The sequence below is a fragment of the Ochotona curzoniae genome, unplaced genomic scaffold (assembly GCF_017591425.1).
Source record: "Ochotona curzoniae isolate NIBS_2020 unplaced genomic scaffold, NIBS_Ocur_1.0 contig_3643, whole genome shotgun sequence".
NCBI classification, from domain to species: domain Eukaryota; kingdom Metazoa; phylum Chordata; class Mammalia; order Lagomorpha; family Ochotonidae; genus Ochotona; species Ochotona curzoniae.
Window position 1 is genome coordinate 5,708,897 of NW_024465933.1, and position 15,542 is coordinate 5,724,438.

A 15,542-nucleotide genomic window follows, 5' to 3' on the forward strand; every position below is an offset into this window, starting at 1 on the left:
AATATCTAGTTGAGTAATAATAGATGTCAGTCTATCAAAAACAACATGTAGCAAAAGCAGTATGCTGAGAGAAATGTCTTAAAAGGTGAAAATTATTTCGGGGCCCAGCGCCATGGCCTAGCGGTAAAGTCCTTGCCTTTAACACACCAAGATCCTATATGGGTGCTGGTTCTAAACACAGCAGCCCCGCTTCCCATCCAGCTCCCTGCTTGTGGCCTTGGGACCCTGTGCTCGCATGGAGATCCAGAAGAGCTCCTGGCTCCTGGCTTCCATTAGGCCCAACACCAGCTGTTGCGGTCACTTGGGGAGTAAATCATTTGACAGAAGATATTTCTCTCTGTCTCTCATCCTCTCTCTATATATCTGATTTTGCAATAAAAATAAATAAATAATTTTTAAATAGTTCAAAATTACTTCTCAAAACGTCTATCTTAAAAATCTAGGAGGGGCACAGAACTCCTTACAGGATTGACCAAAAGCGATCTTCACCATGATACATGATAATCAAGCTCTCTTCAATCGAACATAAGGAAAAGATCCTTAAATGTGCACATGAAAAACATCAACTGACATATAAAGGAAGGCCAATTAAATTTATAGAAGACCTCTCACAGGAAACTCTACAGACCAGAATAGAATGAAGGGACATATTCCAGATTTTAAAAGCAAAAGTTTCCCAGTCAATGATAAAATATCCAGAAAAGCTTTCTTTTGTTTTTGAAAATTAAATAAAATTCTTCCACAGTAAAGAAAAGCTCAAAAATATGCCTCTTCCAAACCTGCCCTTCAAATGATACTCAAAGATGTTCTCTTGACAGAGAAGAGGAATAGCACCCACCAAAACCAAAGGCAAATGCGAAGAACATCCCAGTAAAATGACAACAGAAGACTAAACCAATGAACAACCCATTGCTAAAATGACAGAACCAAATTACCACCTATTTATATTAACCCTGAATGTAAATGACTTAAACTCATTAATCAAATGTCATACATAAGTAGACTGGATTAAAAAAACCATCTTTTGTTGCCTACTGGAGACATATCTCACCAACAAAGATCAACAAAAACTTTATTTCATGGATTTTAATTTTTTTGTTAGTTTCATCTCTTCAGAACACTTTCTTCCTCATTAAATTCTTCACTGACTCAGATCATGCAGCAGCATCATTTGCTTCAAGAAGGTTCTGGATTTTCTTTTTCGTTTCTTCAGTGACACATTAGTCATTCAGTAGCATGTTATTTAACTTCGTGGTATTGTTAATTTCTTTCTTCCTGCTGTTGATTTTGTTTTGTGGCTTTTCATTTAAGGGGATGTACAGTAACTGTATAATGGAAACTATCATATCCAGTTGCATGTTATTTAATTTCATGACATTGTAAATTTCTATTTTTCTTCCTGTTGTTGATTTTGTATTGTGACTTGTCATTTAGGGGGATGTATAGTAACTGTGTAATGGAGACTATTATATCCAGATGTGAGGATATAATGCAGAATACATCTCTACTTCCAAAGATGGACTCCCAGTGAAACTGTTAACTCTATCTTAACAATAGGATGCTGGACTCTGCCATTGTCCATGCCAGCAATGATGAAAATATGACTGTCTATTAAGAACGACACTATAGTAATTATATAGGAGAACTCAGTGGGTCCGGGGGAGGGAGCTTGGGGATGGAATAAAGGAAATCCCAGGGCCTATGGAACTGTATCATAAAATAATAATAATTTTTAAAAGTAAAAAAAATAACGGCAAAAAGAGTGAGTTTCATGAAAATCTCCAATATTGTTGCTAGGGATATAAAATGGTACAATGATTTCAGAAAACACGTTGGCAGCTGCTTATAAAGTTGAACATATGCTTATCATATGACCCAGTTATTCTATTTTGAGACATTTACCCTAAGAAAATGAAACATCTGTGCTATATTCATCATAGGCCAAACTGGAAACAACCCAAACACCAATCCACAAGTGCATGGCTGAGTACACCGTTATATATCCTTTCCACAAAATACTTACCAGCCATAAAAGGGAATTACTATTAGCTCATATAACAACATGTCTGAATCATAAAACTTTACACTTGGTATAAAATGTAGAAACACAAGATTACCTTTTAATTATAATAACATCATTATCATTGAATCCTAGGAAAAAACAACACTTAACCTGTAGACATGTAATAGGGGAAAAAATAGCTTGTTTCTTAGGAGCTAAAGAAGTGGTGTTGACTGAGCACACATGGAGGGGAGGGAGTTTCTGGAGAGATTGGAGAGCCTACTTCATATGGTGCTAAGAAATCAAAACACGTCAAACCAAATACTCAATACTCACGTGTTTAATCTTATCTCAATGCTGTCTCGAAGGACTTCATTTAAAATGGTTCCAAGGCAGCTACCTGGCACAAGAGTTAGGGATGCCCACATCGCAGTATGTTCGTATCTAGGGTTTAGTCCCACATCCAGTCCTGGTTCACAGACCCTGGGAGTCAGCAGTGACAGTTCCCCTTGCGGGGGACCCAGACTGAGTTCCTTGACCCTGGCTTCGGCCCAGCCCCAGGTGAGACTCAGGACAGTGGGTAAGAGTCCTTCTCTTCCTTCTCTGCCTTTTTTCAAATAATTAATTGCATGTTTCTGTATTTATTTCTGACAACCTCAAGCATACTCACATTCTATATAGAAAGATAGATGAGAGACAGAGAGAAAGTAAGAGAGAGAAAGGGAGCGAGGGAAAGATAAAGTGCAGCCCTGTTCCGGCTGTTGAAGAGTCTGTTTGGGGCAAGAACGGCCTTTGCTCAGAAAAGAAACAAACACACACAGAGTGAGGGAGCACTCTCCAACCACCCCTACCTTCTGACATTCGGATTTTTCTACTTCTAACTCAGAGTTTTCAACCCATTTCTTAATAGGTTGTGAAATCAGTTCAGTGAATCATGATCAGCACAGTTAAGTGTGGAAAAGAGTATAAAATACCACAGGGCATGACACACAATAAAGGGAAGTGTGTGTGTGTGTGTGTGTGTGTGTGTAATGTCATGATGCAAAATTCTTCGTAGAAGTATTATGAAAGCTATTTTCTAACATTTTTTCCTCCACAGTCTGAACTATTAGCAACAAGGACCATCCTCAGGCCAGCATCATTTCAACGCCAGTATCCCATTTGAGTGCTGATTCAAGTCCCAGCTGCTCCACTAAAACACCAGCTCCCGGCTGTCGCAGCTGGGAAGGCAGCTGAAGATGGCCCCTACCGCCAGTCTGGGGGGCTTGGATGAAGTTCCAGGCTCCTGGCTTCTGCCTGTTTCACCCACAGCTACTGCGGCATTGGGGTGTGACAGCAGATGTATGGCTCCCCTTCCCTCACTCTTTCTCTCTCATTCTCCCTCACTCACTCTGTCAAAATTCTCTGCTTTCCACTCCCAACTCACACAGAGAGACCGCCTCGCTTCATCCTTACCTGTGATTTTTAAAAATTATATAATGATGAAGATTAAAATAGAGAGATAGCAAAAATAATTTTAATGTCAAGGGGAACAAACCAATCAAAGGCAATCTACCTGAATTTTTCCCTTTGATTGTTCTCTACCTCAACTTGTAGCAGGTCCAGCATAGTGGCACACCCAGCTAACCCTCTGTCCTGCGGCACTGCTCCCCATGTGGGCTCTGATTCACATCCCAGCTGCTTCATTCCCTGCTTGTGGCCTGGGAAAGCAGTGAAGGATCGCTCAAGTTTTGGGGACTCTGCACCCACATGAGAGATGTGAAAAAAAGCCCCTGGTTCCCAGCTTTGGATCGGCTCAGCTCTGGCCATTGTGGCCACACAGGGAGTGAACCAGCAGGCAGAAGGCTTCTCTCCAGCTTTCCTTCTGTCTAAAACCTGCCTTTTAAATAAAAATAAATAAATATTTTTAAAAAAATAAGTTCAAACTTCAAGATCAGGCAGGCTGGGTTCAGCTGTGATTCCAAAAGCTCACCAGAGCAGCAGAAGCCATCTTACAATGTCCGTAAGGGAACAGTGTTCTGTCATTGCTAGATTTTGAATATTTTTAGTTCAGCTCCTACTCCCTCCCCAGGACAGCACATTGAACTTTAACATTTCATGTTCCTGCTGATTGCCGCAGTCAACAGAGTCACTCTTGCTTTTCCTATGTTCCCTATGTTCTGGCAGCTTTTTGAGCACCCCCTTTTTGATGTACACATCTTTAATGTAACTGAAAGTGAGATTCTAGAACCCAGTGCTGCAGTTACTGGATTTCATGGCCGTGGCCTGCTGCTTTGCTCTCCGGGGCATTCAGACATTGCCTGCTTCAGTGCCGGGCTACGGGGCTGATGTCCCTCTCTGCCTAATCTTAAGATACCCTTCATACTACCCAGAGACTCATTACCCATGGCAAAAATGTGTAACCAGAGAACCCTTGTTTTTTTGGCTACCTTATGTTCATGATATCCAGAATTGCACACACATTTCTTGCTGCCTAGAGATTCAGCACCCTGTGATGGCATCGTGGAATGTCTGAAGCTCTGGCTCTTCCAGCATCTGTTAGTACAGCTATGTGTGTAGGGTTCTGAAGTGGGTGCCCAGTCCAGCCCTGTCAATAACTCGCCACATGACATTAACAAAGTCCTTTCCCTCTCCTAGACTCATTTTCCTCATATGTAAAACAAATGATTTGGGTTAGTTTACTTTAAGCTCTCTTCTAGCTTTAAAATTTTATTATTCCATTCTGTGGCTAATGATCCCATTAGCAGCATATAATGTGGCACATCAATAACACTAATGGAATGCACTTAGACCCATGACTGTTTCAGATGTTTGAACCATCCTTCAGAGCTGTTTTTAGAAAAGCAGTAATTGTGATTCGCCCTTTGGGGGATTTCCAACATTAAATATGGTGCAGAAGGGCGACAAAAGGTGGGAAAGGGTAAAATGGGTGTGATTAAAGTTATTTTATACGTTAATATACTGGTAAAGCACATGAGAGATTAAAATAAGCAATCTCTAAGAAGTCTTTTCCAATGTTCTTGTCTTGGAGAGTGCTTCCAACATTTTCCTCTAATAGTTTCGTGATTTCTGGGTACAGAGTTAGACTCTTGATCCATTTAGAGCTGATTTTTGTATAAGGTGAGAAGTGTGGGTCTTTGCTGTTTCTGCAGGCTGCTATCCAATTACCCCAATAGCATTTGTTGAAAAGAGCAAACTTTTCCCTGGATTATTCTCAGTTCTCTTGTTGCAGGTTAGTTGGCTGTACATGTGTGGGCTGTCTTTTTCGGTTTCTATTCTGTTCCATTGATCTTGTCTATTTCTGTACCAGTACAAAACCATTGCAATGACCACTGCAATATGTCTTGAGGTCTGGAATTGTGATCCCCCCAGCTTTATTTTAATTCTTCAGGATAGCTTCGGCTGTTTGTGGTTGCTTGGGTTTCCAGGTAAAATTTTCTATCATTTTCTCTATTTTAGAGAAGAAAGCTACTGGGATTTTGATTGGATTTCATTGAATCTGTATGTTACTTTTGGTAATATGAACATTTTGGTGATATTAACAATGCTGATTCAAGAACATGTTAAATTTATCTTTTGATGCTTTCTTCTTTTTAAAAATGTTTTGTTGTGGGGAGCTGTGCAGTTGGGTCGAATGGCATGGGTGTGTGATGAGCACCGCTCCTCGGTTAGCAAGGCTAAGAGGAGTTTCTGACTGCGTGGCAAGGCCTGGCAGAATGTCTCCAGTCACCTTATTGCTGCTTCACCCCATTATATGGACACTCAATCACATCTCTGATGTTTCATAGAATTCTCCTGAGAGTGTTGTTGTTGTTTTTCTGCTAATGTGAAGTGATTCCTGTAACTGGTATGACACCTCAAATTGATCAATCATGTTATGATAAAAAACACCTTTAGTAACGTAAGGCTATGACAGACAGCTAAAAGTATACAATAGTACAATTGAGCCCACAATGTTTCCAAACATCTTGTTATGTGCCCACTTTTGTCCTAAAGTTTGCCCTAGAATAAATAATGTTTTCCTTAAGAAATGGCTTGATAATATCTTGCACCAGATGGCAATCATGGAGGTACAAAGAGTTTGTTTACCATGCACCTCGAACTATTACAGCACATGATATGACGCATTTTAGTTTCTCACCACAGAAAGCAAAAATATATGGGGCATTTTCTAAAAGGAAATAAAACAAAACCCCCTCAAAATGGCTTAAAATCTCAATCTTATACTGGCACTTATATTTAGGGAAAGAAAACAGTTTATGTAGATGAAAGAAAGTTTCTTGAGCTGCCTTGATCCCTTTCACTGCCCTTTAACAAAAGAATGAAACAATTGAATCAGCACTAGGTGAAGGTGACCGTAATTAATGAATGATTTGATTATAAGATTTAGCAAAAAATCTGTTATATGCTTTTATAAAATCCTTTCATTTATGATCTTTTAATTCTGTATTCTTAATATTTTAGTCAATATTAGTTTGTGTTTAGTAAAAATTGATTTTGAGTATAAGTAAACTACTTGTCACTATGTAACTGCATGCGCTGCCAACCGTGGTCTTCCTGGCTTCAGCCAGGTGATTGCAGGTTTCAATGAGTAATGGTTTGCTAAAAATGTTTTATTTGAAGTAGAAAAATATTCTTTAAGATTGTTTCCTGCATTTTCATAACCATGATGTAATGAAAAATGAAACAATTGGATGTTGTGCAAAAGCTTGTGATGATTTGTGTATAAATAAAGAAGGCAACTTTGCTGAGTTGTCCATTATGAGCATCAAGCCATAGTGGTCCGCGTCTTATCTCTTCTTCCTGTCGTCTCGTCGATCCATGCATCCTTTGCAAGCTCTCAGTCAGCTGGAGCTGGTCTCCGGCATTTTGTAATTTTAATCATAAAGGTTTCCATGCCCAAGGTATTTAAGCTTCTTCTTCACTATTTTAAAGGGGACTTCACTTACAAGTTTGTTCTCATCCCTGGAGTTATTTGTGCATACTAGGGCTATCTCTTTATGCTCATTGATTTTGTACCCTAACACCTTGCCAAGCTCTCTTATGAGTTCCAGTAGTCCAAAGGAAGTGAAATCTGCATATGAGAAAGTGACCTGCACCCCTATACTTATAACAGCACAATCCACAATAGCAAAGACGTGGGAACAACCCAGATGCCCAATGAAAAAGGAATGGGCAAAGAAACTTTGATACAACTACTCCATGCAACACTACTCAGCCATTAAAACAAATGAAATTCTACCATTTGCAATAAAATAGTTCCAACTGGAGATCATTATAATCAGTGAAATAAGCCAGTCTCAAAAAGACAAGTATCATATGTTCTCTATGATATAAAGAAACATTCATGCAAAATGCAAAATAAATACATGTATATACATATATAATATACATGTATCTATAACTATTTATAATTAAATTGTATAATGGAAACAAACATACTGGGAATTGAGGATACATTGTAGCATGCATCTCTACTTGTGAATAAAAGGATTTGCTTCCTGTTCATTTTTTCTTTTGTAATAAGTTCTTTAGCTATATTTTAAATCATTTATTTGAGATATTTCAATGTTTTCTAAGTGCCTAATGTCACAAATGTCTTTTTCAATACTGTTTTTGCTACATTTCAAGGATTTTGATATTTTTGTATTTATTTTCATTTTTTAAAAATAGCTTTTTTTTTTTAAATTTCTTCAGTGACACACATATAGTAGCACTGTTTTCTTCAAGAAGTTGTTGATTTTCATTTCTTCATCAATGCATTGGTCATTCGGTAGCATATTATTTAAGTGTTTTTCTTCCTATTGTTGATTTTGTCTTATGTTTTTGTATTTAAGAGGATGTATAGTATCTGTAATAGAGACTGTCATATCTAGATGTGCAGCTACAACCCAGTGTGCATCTCTTTCAAATCAAAGATGGGCTCCCAATGAAACTGTTAAATATATCTTGACAATAAGATGCTGGCTCTCTACCATTGTCAAAACCTACTATGACAGGGTACACTTACCTAGCAGAATGATGGATTTATGACGGCTTATGAAGTACTGTACTATGATAATAATATAGGGGAAAGAGGAAATCATTGGGGGAAGAGAATTTGGGGAATAGAGGAAGGTAAATCTCACAGCCAATGAAACTCTATTATAAAGTAATAAAAATAAATAAATAAAACTGTTACATATGCCTTGACACGATGATACTAGATTGTCTATCATTGCCTACAGTACAATGCCATGATACACCTAAATAAAAGAATGTTGTACTTGTGATGTCGCTGAAGCAATATACTACTGTAATAATATGGGGGAAATGGCGGGGCGGTTATGAGGAGGGGAGAAGTGGAGATGGAAGGTAGAATACTTGTATCCACAAAACCATATCACGGGAAATACTAACAATAAAAATACAAAAAAAAATTTTTTAAACAACACATTTTGTCACTTAAAGCAATGAAGTCTTGGCTGTTTAAAGTGTCGTTGGCGTGCTGCCAGTGCTGGTAACCTCAGTCCCAACAAGTGTGCTTACAGCTGCCTAACTCCAAACACATGCTTACATGTCAGCAGAATCACACCTAATTGCGTTCATTAGTGAGCCCATTCCTGTGTATTCTGTAGTATTTCCCAAAGAAATTTAACAGCCTTGACCCCCATTACTGCCTGATACCCAATCACACTTTCTTCAGCCGTATGATTTCTGAATAGTCTCTGGCAATAGAAACCTTGTTTTCTGAACCAATCACTGAAGTAAGTGGGGTGAGAATTCTGAACCTGCTGACTGGTAATACGTGCTATCATACAACAAACACTTGAGTTTGCAGCACAAATTATCTTAATCTAGGTGGACAATAAATAGAATATTTCAAGTCAATAAGATTATTGTAATTCCCATGTGTCTGTGAATACCCCAAAACATGCTAGACCCATGACACAGAGTCCTTCTCTTGAACCCTTACTTTCACTAGACATTGTATTATCCATTTCTAGCCACCATCTCATGGAGTCCTCGGAACAACTCTGTGAGACAATCCCTTGGAACACAAGCTTATAAATGAGAAGACGGAAGCACACAGGAACTAAATAATATGGCCCAACTCATATTGCTAGAAATAAACATAGCTGGGATGTATGTGTAGGCTTCTCTGGCGCCAATACTCTAAGCGCCTTGACATAGGGTAGATGTGAATGTGTGATATGCAAATTTCTAGAACTGGTGGAACCTTTGAAATAATCCAATCCAGCCCAAGATTTAATTCAGTCTGAGAGACTGCTACATTCAGTTTAATCCAGCTGTTGAGCAAAAGGCTAAAACTGGACCTGAGAGGCTGAGGCAGGCTTACCTTATAACAGGTAGGAGGCAGAGGCTGTCAGACACCAAACTGAGCATGCCTTATATTAACTATGTCATTGCTATACAAACACATGCAACTAATAAGCTAGAATTCTAAACTTGCTATTTAGCCTATAAAGAAGATGGCATTTCGGCCTAGCATGCAAAGCTACCACCGGCAATGCTGGCATCCCACGTGGGTGTCAAACTGTGTTCCAGCTGCTTCACTTCTGATCCAGCTCCCTAACACAGGCCTGCTAAAGGTAATGGATGATGCTCCAAGTATTTTGACCTTTGTCACCCAGTGTGCAAAATCCAGATGAATCTCCTGGCATCAACTTGATCTAGCCTTGGTTGCTGTAACTGCCTGTCTTTGTCTCTGTCTCTCTTTCAAACTTTCAGAACAAATATTTTTAAGAGTGCATGCGAGTCAGTATCACCTGGTAAAGAGGCGCAGGTAGAGATGGAAGTGATGCAGGTAGAGCTGAAGGCACCTCTACTCCCAGGAGCTGTAGCCGCAGCCCTAGGTTTGGTCCTGGCCCTGGACATCCTTGTCTGTCTCTCTGAGTTCACGCCCTTCCTGTGGTTTAGCTTTGGCCACAACTGCTCCTGAGTCAGTCCCTCCATGACTGCCTCGAATGCCTTCCCCACATAAAGCAATTCCTGAAACTATCTGACATCAGTCCAGCCACAAGGATGAAAATAATCCTCCTACAATTTCCCAGTGTGTGTAAATCTTGGAAAACACTCTCTAAGAAGTATGAAAAACATAGGAATATTTTTCTATCTAGATAGGGCTGCCAAACGATCTCCAAGAAGAGTTATGAAAAGTTACACTCAACAAGAAGTATGGGACTCTCCGAGCACCAACAGCATTGGGTATCTTCATTACAGTCCTTCTGTTCGTAAGATGGAAGCAACATTTTATTGCTTTCCTTTGCATTTCTTTAGTTAGAAATGAAATGGAACATTCTTCTGCTATTAAAGCAGCTGTGTTTCTCCAGTTATCTGCTATATCTCCTTTCCAATATGATTGTTTCATGTACATTTTAAAATGTATTACGTACAATGGCAGATATTAGATATCTAACCTTTGCTTGCTCTTTCCTTTGGAATCTCTAACTTTGAGTCACTTATTAATTAGAATGCTAAGATAATTGCTGCTTTCATTGTCTTTCTCCTGGCCCAGTGACCTGATAAGAACATTGCCTCACTAGAAATAGCAACTTCATTCTTTCATTCATGTTTCTATAGAAGACAAAAAATAGTTCTACATGTTTTTTTTTTTACTAGTGAATACCAAAAGCCCTTAAGGCCATAAATTTTTTCTTTGCTAGAACATTTTTATGCCTTCCATACAGTTTTATTACAATATGCTTTGTGATTCCATAAAAACATCTGTTACAAAGTATTTTTTGTGCCCAAATCATCAAGATATAAAAAGTTCATGTTGTGTGCTGCCATTTTCATTGTGTTATAATCCGTATGTTACAACAAACTGCAATTTATTATTTTATTTACATGAGTATATGCATCTCATTTTTAAAATCACAAATCTTCGGGAGAAATCCATCCTTGCTTTTGAGAACACACAGTTTGGGGACTGGCATTGTAGCAGGTAAAGCTCCTACCTCAATGCCAATGCCTCAATGTGAGTGTTGATACATGTCCCAGCGTCTCCATTTCTGATCCAGCTTCTTGCTAATAGCGCCTGTGAAAGCAGCAGAAGAGGGGTAAAGCTCTTGAACCCCTGAATCTGCATTGGAGACCCTTAAGAAGCTCCTGGCTCCTGGCTTCTGTCTGGCCAAGCCCTAGACATTGACCCTCCCCTCCCGCCTCACCTCCAAACTCCTCACCATGTTTCTCCCCCTCTTTCTAACTCTGCTTTACCAAAAATTAAAAATAAAATGTTTTTTCAAGATTTTTTAACTGGAAAGTCAGATATACAAAGAGAAGGAGAGACAGAGGGGAAGATCCTCCATCTGCTGGTTCATTCCCCAAGCATCCGCAACAGCTGGAGCTGAGCCAATTCTCAGCCAAGTGTTTCTTCCAGGTCTCCTACATGAGTGCAGGGTCCCAAGACTAAAAACACTTTTTTAAAAAGATGATAGTTTGGTTTTTTTTGTTTGTTTTTTTGTTTGTTTTTTTGCAAATACTCAATTTCTCTGTGTCCTTAGCTTATCTTTTAATGCTTTTAGTTGTTGCTGGTGCTGATCTTACCAGAACTTGCTGGTCATAAGGTGAGGGCCACACGGACCTATTTTGACCTATAGAATGCTAAAGTCCATTTTATTTTCCCTGTGGCACCAGTGCAATGCACTGAGCTAAAGTGAGTTCACTCCTAATCCAACACATGCAAACAGCCTTTGCACACTGTACAAAATGGCATCTGGTATGCCACTGGTGGAGTTCTGGATCAGCTGGCCATTGGGTAAGAGCGCTAACCAGACCTATTTTGGGTGGAACTTGTAGCAATGCACCGAGCCAGAAATGAATTCATTTTAGGCTCAGTGCCTGCACAGTCCAATCACCACATGCTTTGCCTCCCTGTGGAAAATGGCACCCAATGTGGCTCTTGTGAGGGTCTGGACTGTGAGATCCAGCTGGTTCCCACACTGCTTGTTTGAGATCTACTGATTTATCTTTGCTATTGGTCAAATCAAACAAATCAGTAGGATGGGCCATTCTTTGGGTCTCCTCCTGAGTTCCTGGTGAACTCCCCTTCCCACCTGGCTTTGGTGGGGCATTGGCCACTGCTGGAGCTCAATTCATCCCTCGCTGACTGCTGCTGGGTTATCTGGTCACTGCAACACCACACTGTTGTCTCTACTGCTTTCCCGTGTCCAGATGTCCCTTCTGCCCTTGGCCTGTCCTCTCCTATTTCCTGGAATGTGCTGTCTCTGCTTCACCCAGGCTAATGATCCCCCATCTGTTTAAACATGTCCTTACCTTTTTCCGCCATTTGATCCATGAATCATTCCATTTCAGTACTGTAGGCATTTGCCTATCATTTCAATGCTATCAACATAAAATGATTCTCTGATAAATTTATTTTACAAGTACTTATTGAATTAAATCTGCATTGATTTCTTACCATTATAGGTCTAAGCTAAGCCGAAACTTGCCCTCTGTGTTTCTCTTCCACTTCCATTTCTATAGTCCCAAGGCATTTTTCCTATTCTCTCTTGCTACAGTCATCACCCATTTCTCCTCCTCTAAGTCTTTCTTTCGCCCTCTATGTAGAATAAAACTTGAGTGCTCAATTTCTTTCCATTTCAGGAGAAACAAACTCACACACCATTCCCTAAGCCTTTTCCCTTTCTAGTAACAGAAGAGAACTACACAAATAAGTCTTTCATTAGTGGAAAAAATATAAGGTTATGAGAGACAAATATGAGGCCACTAATCAGTGTTCCTTTGGGAAGTAGCTCTGAAGTCTATTCCTGAGTTGATCCAGGTTCCTCTATCTTCTTAGCACATTGCTGCTTCCAGTATAGCCATTAAGAGACAGCTCATAAAAGGAGACTGATGTACTTTAGGCCTAAGTTTTAAAACAGAGTTTGTATTTATGTTTCACTTTCTAATACTTGGTTTTTATGTTTCTAGTTATTTATTTTTATTGTATTGGCTCATGAAGGATTATAATTGTAAAAAACATATACTCTTCCATAAAATAGAAAAAAAAATTTTGAGCTCTAATGGGTAATGTTTGACAATCTAGTGTGCAGATCACCTGCCCCTGGAAGAGACACTTGACAAAAACACAGAATCTTGGGCCCCAGTCAGCACCTATTGACAATGAACTTTCAGTGTTTTTTTTTTCACTCCAAATTTTATTTTTTTAAGTCAATTTTATTTGAAAAACAAAGAGACAGACATTAGTGAGAGGTAGAAGGGTGAGAGAGACAGACAAAAAGCCTTCTATTTGAAATTTCGCTCTTCAAATACCTAGAACAGCCAGGCCGGGCCAGGCTGGAGTCAGGAGCCGGGAACTGCACCCAGATGAGTGGCAGGATACAAGAGCTTAAGCCATCGCTGCTGCTTCCCAGAATGCAAAGTAGCTGCAAGTTATAGACGAGACATGGAGCCAGGACTCAAATCATGTGCTTTAATGCAGGACGGAGTGTCCCATAGACATCCTAATGTCTGTCAAGTGCTCACCCCTATTTACCTCTTATTGATAAATTGAAATGGCATGTCTTTGTTTTGTAACTCATGCTGTTCTGAAATATGCATGTGTGGAATGGAACGGGCAACTCCAGTTAGCGTATCTATTACCTCACATGCTAGTCCATTCTAAAGTAAGAACTAGTAAAATTCTCAGCAATTTTCTAAAAAAAAAAAAAAGTCATTACTAATTCGAGCGATCATATTATATGATAATCTCTTTAATTTATTCCCCTCAATTGAAATTTTGTATCCTTGTCCAATATCTCCTACCATTTCTCTCCCCTGACTCCTTCCTTGGTAATCATGATTCTACTCTCTATTTCCATGATTTAACATTTTTGGCTTCTTAATATAACTAAAATCTTGTGACATTTGTTTTTCTGTGTCTGGCATTTGTCATTTAGAAACATCTTTGGGGCTGGCACAGTGATACCACAAGCAAATCTCTCACTCGTGTCACTGGTGTCCCATTTCCAGTTTGTGTGTTGGCTGTTCCATTTCCAATACAGCTCTGTGCTAATGTCTGGGAAACCAGTGAAGGATGTTTTAAGACGTCGGGCCTCTGCAGCCGTGTGGAAGGTCTGGAAGAAGCCCCTGACTGCCAGCTTCAGACCAGTTTAGCTCTGGTCTTTGTGACCATTTGGGAAGTGAACCAGCAGATGGAAGATTGCTCTGTCTGTGTGTAATATTTCAAGTAAAAATAAATACATACATTTATATACATTTTAACATACATTACAGAATGTGTGTAAAACATCTTTATCCTTTTATCCACAGATAGAGTCATAAGCTGATTGTATATTTTGGCTATTGGGAATAATGCTTGTAATGTTGTATATAAATAAAGCTGATGTCGCCAACATAGCTTCTCCATTTGCATCCATCTTGTTGCACATGAATAGATGTCATTCATTTTTGATATTCCACCATAATGTTTCTATGTTGCTATCAGTTAATGGGCATGCAAGTTGATCTCTTATCTTAGCTTTCGTGAACTGAGCTTCTACAAACGTGGGAGTGCAGCTAACTCAATGCCGGTTTCACTTTCTGGTTGTTTCTCCAGGAGTGGGAGAGCTGGGACTGAGGATGGATCTATTTTTAGTTTTCTGAGGAAGCTCCATACTGTCTTTCATACAGTTTTGTGTGGAGTATCTTTTTCTTTATGTCCTCATCAGCATTCGTTATTTTTTCAGTTTTGGATGATAGTCATTCCATTGGCATGATTTCTGTGCGACAGCCATCCTCACCTGGGGTGGTTGCCGTGTGACAGCCATCCTCACTGGGTGGTTGCTGTGCGACAGCCTTCATAAGTGGGGTAGTTGCCGTGTGACAGCCATCCTACCTGGGGTGGTTGCTGTGCGACAGCCATCCTAACTTAGATGAGGTGGATCCTCACTGTGTTTTTATTTGCATTTTCCAGATAGTTAGTAGTTCTTGACAATCTTTTCATGTATTACCCATTTGTATTTCTTCCTCTGAAAATGTCTATTCATGTCTTTTGCCCATTTCTTAATTGGGTAGTTTGTTTTATTACTGTTTTATTTTTTAAAACTCCTTATGTATTATGCATATTAATCTTTTGGATGAATATTTTGCAACGATTTTCTCCTATTCCGTTGGCTACATCTCCGGTTTGATTAGGCTTTTTTTTTTTTTTCCTGTACAGAAGCTTTCCAATTTTTCTTTTTGCTTTTACTACCGTGCTTCTGGACTCTAATCCAAGAAGCCTTTTTCTAAACCAATGCCTTACATTCTGCTTTCTATGTTTATCTCTAGTAATTTGATGGTTTGGGGTCTTAGGTTTGGGTCTTTGAATCATGCTTATTTTTATATAGGGTATAAGGTAGGGGTCTTGTTTCAAACTTCTGCATGTAAAAATGCAATTTACCCAAAACAATTGTTTCTATATTGGTTTTTATGCCTCAGGAAGATAATTTGCTATTATTTCCTCTGTGGAATTTTCTTTTTTACTGAAGTTTTTTTCCTTGGAAGTATGCCTGCCTGACTCAGTAGAGTGCCTGGAAACGTGTGCTGGAGTTCC